Source organism: Callorhinchus milii, unplaced genomic scaffold, assembly GCF_018977255.1.
Source record: "Callorhinchus milii isolate IMCB2004 unplaced genomic scaffold, IMCB_Cmil_1.0 Scaffold83, whole genome shotgun sequence".
In the NCBI taxonomy this organism is placed as follows: Eukaryota; Metazoa; Chordata; class Chondrichthyes; order Chimaeriformes; family Callorhinchidae; genus Callorhinchus; species Callorhinchus milii.
In genome coordinates this window covers 112,792-121,325 of record NW_024704824.1, presented here as the reverse complement: position 1 = coordinate 121,325, position 8,534 = coordinate 112,792, and the positions used below count along the sequence as shown (strand labels likewise).

The 8,534-nt window shown below is 51.9% G+C and overlaps 1 pseudogene; it reads right to left on the bottom strand.

Moving 5' to 3' along the window:
• Window positions 1-2,743: 2,743 nt before the first annotated feature.
• On the bottom strand, window positions 2,744-7,225 carry LOC121851654 (annotated as a pseudogene).
• Window positions 7,226-8,534: the final 1,309 nt, after the last annotated feature.

The window sequence follows — 8,534 nt, the reverse complement described above, 5'->3', positions numbered from 1 at the left end:
GGTTCGAGCGCTGCCCTCTACGAACCGCCAAAGACCACGTCTCTGCCAATGGCTTTTTCTTCGCCGGTCCACCCAGTGCACCTGCGGGCTACCCCAGGGATCCATCCTTGCCCCCACCCCCACCTCTTCCTCGTCTATGTGCTCCCTCTCGTTGATGTCATCCGCCGCCACGGGGTTAACTTCCACGTGTACAATAATAGTAATAATAATCCTTGCCTTTGATATAGCGCTTTTCACGTCTTCTCGACGTCTCAAAGCGCTTCACAGAATATACTGTAAAGTGAACTGACTGCACGTTTGTGAGCGAAACGCGGCGGCCAATTGCCACCACAAACAGTCGTGGATTGAAACGACCAATTTTTTTTGTTATTAGGCGTGTGGAGTAAGAAAACTCGTCCAGGGTTTCAAGGCTTTTTTGAAGGCAATATTACTCCCAGAAAAGCCGATCTACTAACAAACCGGCCTCCAACTTACTGCTCGGTAAGTAAACCTAGGCGTGTGGAGTAAGAACAAACACTTGCCCAATGTTCTATCCTACCGATAATAGTAATAGTAATAATACTTGTAGACGTCTCAAAGCGCTTCACAGAATATAAGGTCAAGTGAATTCACTGTATATTTGTGGGCGAAACGCGGGAGCCATTTGCGCACAGCAGTGTCGCACAAACAGTCGTGGATTGAGTAAATTACTACTTATTTAATTTTCTTGAAGGATTATTATGAGGCGTGTGGAGTAAGGAAACTTGCCCAAGGTTTCGCCCTGACTGGGAATCAAACCCAAGTCTCTCGCTTGCGAGGCGACTGCTCTAAACACTGAGCTCCAGGACTCCATGTCCCGAATAGACATGTTTTCAAAACGTGTTTGATAAAGTACCTCATAAGAGACTTGTACGTAAAATAGAAGCCCACTTTATTAAAGGGAATTATGGAAACAGAATGAGCTGGTAGACAAAAAGCAAAGAGCGTTGGTGAACGGTTATTTTTGTGACTGGGGGGAAATGTACAGTGAAGTCCCCCAGGCGGTCAGTATTTGGACCATTGCTGTTTTTGGTCTATATCGACGACCTGGACCTGGCTGCAGGGAGTACAATTTCCAAGTTTTTAGATGATACGAAGCTAGGAAAAGTAGTAAACAGTGAAGGTCGTAGCAGACTCTCAATGGACATGGACAGAATCGTGGCAGCTAAAGTTTAATGTGAATAAATGCAAAGTGATATATTTTGGGAGGACGAATGAGAAGAGGCAATATAAACCGTTGGTGCAATCTTAAAGGGGGCAAATTGAATAGAGAGACCTGGGGGTCCACGTAAGCAAATAAGCTGATGGTAGAACCTTTAAGGGGTGAAGGAACAGAGAGATCTAAGAGGCTCATATCAATAAATCTTTGAAGGTGGCAGGACACGTAGATAAAGTTATTAAACAAAATGTACGGGGTGCTAGGTTTTATATATAGGGGCACAGAATGTGAAAGTCAGGAAGTGATCACAACTGGCACCGCCTTCCATCACCTCCGGAACATCGCCAGACTACGGCACTACCTCACCCCTCACGCTGCTGAAACTCTGGTCCACTCCTTTATCACCTCAAGGCTGCACTATGGGAACTCTCTCCTCGCCGGCCTTCCCGCCACCTCCCTCCACAAGCTGCAGGTCATTCAGAACTCTGCAGCTCGTGTACTGTCCCGCACCAGGCTTCGGGACCACATCACTCCCACCCTCGCTCGACTCCACTGGCTCCCCATCCCCCAGAGGATTGATTTCAAGATCCTCATCCTCACCTACAAGGCCATTCACGGCCTCGCTCCCTCCTACCGCTCCGACCTACTATCCCCCTACCTACCTGCCCGTATCCTCCGTTCCTCTGGCTCCGGGCTGCTCCGCGTCCCCCGCCCCAACCGCCCTACCATCGGTGGTCGGGCCTTCAGCCTCTCAGTCCCGAGGCTCTGGAACTCTATCCCCCAGTTCCATCGCCGCTTCCTCCCTTTCCTCCTTCAAGGCCGGTCTCAAGACCTTTCTCTTCGACCATACCTTCAGCTCCCCTCTCGAATCTCTACCCCCTCCTCGCTCCCTCCCTTCCCTCCCCCTGACCATTTCCCCCCTGCTCGAGTCCCGACCCAACTGTCCAGTGCCTTGGGACGTCCTCCCAACGTGAAAGGCGCTCTATAAGTGTAATCTTGTTGTTGTTGTTGTTGATCATGAACCTTTATAAAACACTGATTAGGCCTCAGCTAGAGACTGTGTTCAGTTCTAGGCGCCGCACTTCAGGAGGGATGTAAAGGCATTGGAGAGGGTGCGAACAAAATTTACCAGGATGATACCACAAATGAGGGACTTCAATTATCAGGACTGTTTGCAGGGCTATGGGGAGAGCGCGGGGGAGTGGAATTCAATTTCATAGCTCTTTTCAAAGAACCGGCACAGACATGATGGGCCGAATGGCCTCCTTCTGTGCTGTGTAATCCTCTGAACACCAATTAGGAGACGATACATGCCTACTATCAGTGTTGGTCAATTAACTGAACAAATACGGCTCCATCAGGTACCGCGAAAGGGGAAATGTTGTGACAGAGGCCACTTAGCAATAAGCTGCATGGAGCGTTATAGATCGGGGGAAAAAAATGGAAACTTGGGCAGCAGCGTGAAAAGAATGGCTGTGGGTTTCCCAGAAAGATCGGGTAATATTGATTTCACTGTATCTATTACAAAAGCAGAGGGGAGAGAATGGTCGGCGTCGTGTGAGGGTACTATTCCCAGGCGGACTGGTGGAGCTGTCTTGCTGCCTGCACCAAGCGATCCCAGTATTCCAGTGACTTGTGGTTTATTTCGGGAACCGAGGACAGTCCATACATCGCCCCCCAACAGCAACCGGCGATAACAGCTGTGGAGTCACTGTCACCTGGAAAGAGAAACACGGAATCTGAGAGAGAGAGAGACGAGGAGAGAGAGAGAGAGACGGTGAGAGACATACCAAGATGGAGAGACACGGAGAGACTGGGCAGAGAGAGAAAGAGACTGAGAGAGAAACAGAGAGAGACAGAGAGTGAGCGAGAGAGACAAACAGACAACGCGGGTTTGAGCAGTGTGAACGCGTGCAGCGTGACTGTGAGCAGGTGTGAGCGGTGAGTGTGACCGGTGAGTGGGTATAATAATAATAATAATCCTTGCATTTGATATAGCGCTTTTCACGTCGGGAGGACGTCCCAAAGTGCTTCACAGAATATACTGTAAAGTAAATTGACTGTATATTTGTGGGCGAAACGCGGCAGCCAATTGCACACAGCAATGTCCCACAAACAGTCGTAGATTGAAAATGACCAATTTATTATTGTTTTTGGTTTTGGAGGATTATTATTAGGCTCTGTGTGGAGTAAGGAAACTTGCCCAAGGTTTCGCCCTCTGCCGGGAATTGAACTTAGGTCTCTCGCTTGCAAAGCGAGTGCTCTAACCACTGAGCTACAGGACTCCACAAGCAGTGTGAGTGGGGTATGAGCAGTGTGAGTGGGTGTGAGTGTGAGTGGGCAGGGGTGAGCAGTGTGAGTGGTGACCGAGTGTGAGCCCACGTGAGCACTGACCTCCGTGGAAGGCCGCTCGCGAGCACAGCTACTCCCAGGATGCGCCCGCCCCCAGCAGTGCGTCGTACGCTATCATGGGAGCATCGTGGCCACTTCGTCCCGCCCACCCGTCCAGCGAGAACGTCCTGTACTCCACGTCCCGCTCGGGGGGGCCGAACACCGGGGGGAACCGCGGCCCCCCAGATCCCGCCTCCAGCCCCCGCTGCTTCAAATACCTGCGAGAAATAGTCACTCAGTCACTGCACCTCACTTCCACAACACCCATCAACACACGACTCTCCCGTGTGTCAGTCACGGTGACGGGTTTCCGTGTGTGCGTGTCAGACACCCGGCTGGTCACGGTGACAGGTTTCCGTGTGTGACAGACACCCCGCTGGTCTCGGTGACGGGTTTCCGTGCGTGTCAGATACACGGCTGGTCACGGTGACGGATTTCCGTGTGTGTGACAGACACCCGGCTGGTCAAGGTGACGGGTTTCCGTGTGTGTGTATCAGACACCCGGCCGGTCACGGTGACGGGTTTCGATGTGTGTGTGTGTCAGACACGCGGCTGGTCTCGGTGACGGGTTTCCGTGCGTGTCAGACACCCGGCTGGTCACGGTGATGGGTTTCCATGCATGTCAGACACCCGACTGATCAGGGTGATGGGTTTCCACGTGGGTCAAACATCCTGGAGGGATGGGGAGAGAAGGTTGTTCCTCTCTCTCTCACAGCGTCCTGGGCGACAGATAAAACTGCGCGCTCGCTTCACGGCAGTTTGCGGGGACATCACTGTGAGCAGGACGAGATGGGGGTGGGGAGGTGGGCTGCTACGTTAGCTTCCAAAACATGCAGATTATATCTATCTTTACCATTCCCACTTTTCTGGGAAGTAATTCCAGGCGGCAAGGTTTTCCGGGACATCTCTCCCGGAGCTGGTGACGTAGTCCAGAGCGAGTGGGAGCGTTTGGAGCAAGCTAAAACCCCACTCTGACAACGGACGCCCCTGTACAGCGTAGGAAGTGAAGAGAGCAGAGGCCAAAGCCCCCAGGTAACCTGACAACAACAAGTTACATAATAATAAGAATTGGGTGGGGGTAGTTAGGGAGTTAGTTGGAGATGATAGTTGGAGTGCAGTTGGGGGATGAGTTTTGGGGTTGTTCGAGGGATAGTTAGGGGTGTAGTTGGGTGGGGGTATTTGGGGGGGTAGTTGAGTGGGAGTAGATGGCGGTTAGTTGGGTGGGCTATTTGGGGGGCAATTTGGGTGGGTGATTGGGGTGTAGTTGGGGTGGGTAGTTGGGGTGGGTGGTTGGGGGGTAGTTGGGGTTGGTGGTTGGTGGTAGTTGGTGTGGGTGGTTGGGAGGGGTAATTTGGGGTAGTAGTGAGGGGGTTTAGTTGGGGTGTAGTTGTGTAGGGGTAGTTGGGTGGGGTATTTGGGGGCTATTTGGGTGGGTAGTTGGGGTGGGTGTTGGGGGTAGTTGGGGTGGGTGGTTGGGGATAGTTGGGAGGGGTAATTGGGGGGAATACTGGGGAGGTTTAGTTGGGGGATAGGTGTGTAGGGGTCGTTGGGTGGGGATGCACTGACCTGTTGGGTGGTTGTGTGTTATTCGGCCGGAATCTATACTGACCCTCACCAGGTGTGGGAGTTGCTCCGGGCGTGGATACCTGACACACACACAGAGAGTGAGTCAGTCACTCACTCTCTCTGTACGCATATAGTCTCTCTCTCTCTCGGTCTCTATCTTTCCCAGCTCTCTCTCTCTCTCTCTCTCTCTCTCGCAGTCTCTCTCACGCCTCTCTGACCTCAGACCGATACACATTGATCTCATTGCTGCACCACATCCAACTCCTTTCGGGTTAAAGGGAATCTGGAAACCCAACGGCTATCCGGGTCTCAGCTGTGAAGTTCCTGATTGACAGAAAGCCAGGATCAACAAGATTAACCGTTATACCTGACCTTTTCACCCATGTTTCCCAGCATTCACCGTGAGTGAAGTGACTGTCTGTTTAATTCAGCAGATGACTGCGCACAGTGAAGCTCCAGCAAACAGTCATGAAGCGAGTGAGTAGTTTTATCTGCCAGGATACTGGGAGATAGAGAGAGAGCAAGACACTCTCTTTTCCCTCCCGACAGCACCGCAGGAGATCTTTAATAGATTTGACCTTTAAGGCCAGCATCGGCCACTCAACCCCAGCCCAATCCAACCAAGCATAGCCACTCAAACCCAACCCAACCCACTCAACCCCAACCCAACCCCAGTCCACCCAACCCAACCCCAACCCAACTTAGCAGAGGCCACCCAACCCCAGCCCAAACCCAACTCAGCATAAACCACCCAACCCCAGCCTAACCGAGGCCAACCTAGCCAACTTCCAACCCAACCTACCCCAAACACCAACCTAACCCATCCCAGCATAAGCCAACCAATGCAACCGAAACCTGTCTCAACAGACACAGAACCTAAACCAAAGCCATCAGAGTGAGAGGAGACTTTCACAACATGGGGCTGCGGTTGTCCTCAGGGCTGGGACACTTTGGAGCCAACTAAGCTCCACGGAGGCCCCGCCACTCCCCCTCCGCCACCCCGAGAGGATATATGTGTCCAGGCTTTATTTACCAAGGATGCTGGTGGGACCTGGCTTCCTGCCCTTCATGTCCTTCATGGCTTCAACATATTGAGCAGCAAACTCATGCAGCAGTGCATCTCCATCTTTCCCTGGATGAGAATCATAATTTATCATTAATCTCCGTGTCTCCCAGCACTTCACCCCCAAACTCCCCGCACACACCCCCCCTTCCCCCAATAACTCCCAACCACATCAGCCGCTAATCTTCTCCAAACAACACTCTTTTACAGTGATCAACAAAAAAACTAGAACTTGCGTTTTTATAGCACCCTCCACTGTGGCTCTCACTCTCTCTCAAACACTCCCTCACACTCGCTCTCACAAATGCTATATCTCACAAACGCTCTCACACAGTCTCTGGCAGACATTCTAGTTCACACACACACTGAATCTCACACACACTCTCACACACACACACACTCTCTGACTCTCTCTCTCACACACACACACTCTGTGTCTCTGTCGCACACTCACTCTGACAAACTCACACACACTGTATCTCACCCACACTCACACACATGCTCTCTATCTCACTCTCACGCACACTATATCTCACACAACCTCTCACACACACACACTCCCACACAAACTCTCTCACTCACACACACTGTATCTCACACACACTGTCTCTCTCACCCTCTGTCTCAAACACACACACTCTGTCTCACTGACACACACACTATCACACACATTCACACAGACTGTCTCACTCTGACACACACACTCATACACACTGTATCTCACACAACACTCACCCTCTCTCTGTCTCACTCTCCCACACACACACTCTCTCTCTCTCCACCCCCCCACCCCCCCACCCCCACTGTGATCGTGTACCAGTGTTGAGAGCCTGAGCGCTGGCGAGGTGTAGTACAGTGTCGTCACTGACAGGCCAGTGTGGCAGACAGACGTGAATGTTGCCCAGGCACCCCAGCCCCTCCAGCTCGGAATGAATCTGCTCCCCGCTCTCGCAGAATTCCCACCGTGCGTTCCGATAGCCCAACGCATCTCCAACCGCGCTCAGCAGCATAGCTGCCTCGTAAACCTTCCTTGAAACACTGCGGGGAGAGACGACGACAACAACGACAACAACAACTACAGCAACAACCACCTTGAGTCTCGCTCCCTCCAGCCCTCACTCACTTCCTTCGCGCGCACACTCACACCCTCACCCACTGTCTCGCGTGCTCACACCCTCGATCCCTGACTCGCCCCCGCACTCACTCATTCACTCACTGCCTCCCTCCGTCCCTTGCTCACTCACTCGGTCGCTCACTCACTTGCTCACACACTCCCCTCACTTCTTCACTCACTCAGCCATTTTCTCACTTGCTCACTACCTCCCTCTTCACTCTCTTCCTCACTCACTCATTCACTCACTCAGTCCGTCACTCACTCACTCACTAATTCTTTCCTTCCATCTGTCTCCGCCATCTCTCTTTCAGTCACTCATCCCGCACGCCACCACCCCCATAACTCGATGACCTGCTGACTCTCTCTCTCTCTCTCTCTCTGTCTCAACTCTCCATCTCGGTATTCAAAATTTTCCACAATTGAAGAAAAAATTTCAGGTCATAGAAACTGGAAAAATTTCAGTCTCTCTCAGTCACTCTCTCTCTCAGTCTCTCTCACTCTGAGTCTATCTCTTACATTCTCTCTCTCTCAGTCTGTCTCTCACTCAGTCTCTCGCTCTGTCTCACTCAGTCTCTCACTCAGTCAGTCCCTCTCTCTCAGTCTCTCTCTGTCTCTCTCTCTCAGATTCCGAAACTGAATAAATGTGTAACTCTGGAATGACCTGACCAGCTGTCTGCTCACATCTCCACTGTCAGCAATAACCTTTGAGATTGATCTTTGGAGCCGGAGAAACAGGGAAATCCCACAGCCCAGGTCTGACACTCTCTGTCTAACAGGAGTCAGACACTGCCCTTTCAACCCACCCTCTCTGTGTCTCTCTCTCAGTCTCTCTGTCGGTACTGGGACACCTGCTCTTCTGATTTATCTGAGTGATCGTGACACCTGGATATAAGGAGCACAATTTCCAAATTTGCAGGCGATACTAAGCTAGGAAAAATAGTTAATGGTGAGGAGGATAGCACCACAATAACAACAACAACAAGATTCCATTTGTAGAGCGCCTTTCACGTCGGGAGGACGTCCCAAGGCGCTGTATAGTTGGATCAGGACCCGAGCAAGGGGGAAATGGTCAGGGTGAGGGGAGGAAAGGGAGGGAGCGAGGAGGGGGTAGAGAGTCGAGAGGAGAGCTGAAGGCACCGTCAAAGAGAAAGGTCTTGAGACCGGCCTTGAAGGAGGAAAGGGTGGAAGCGGCGAAGGCACTGGGGGATAGAGTTCCAGAGCCT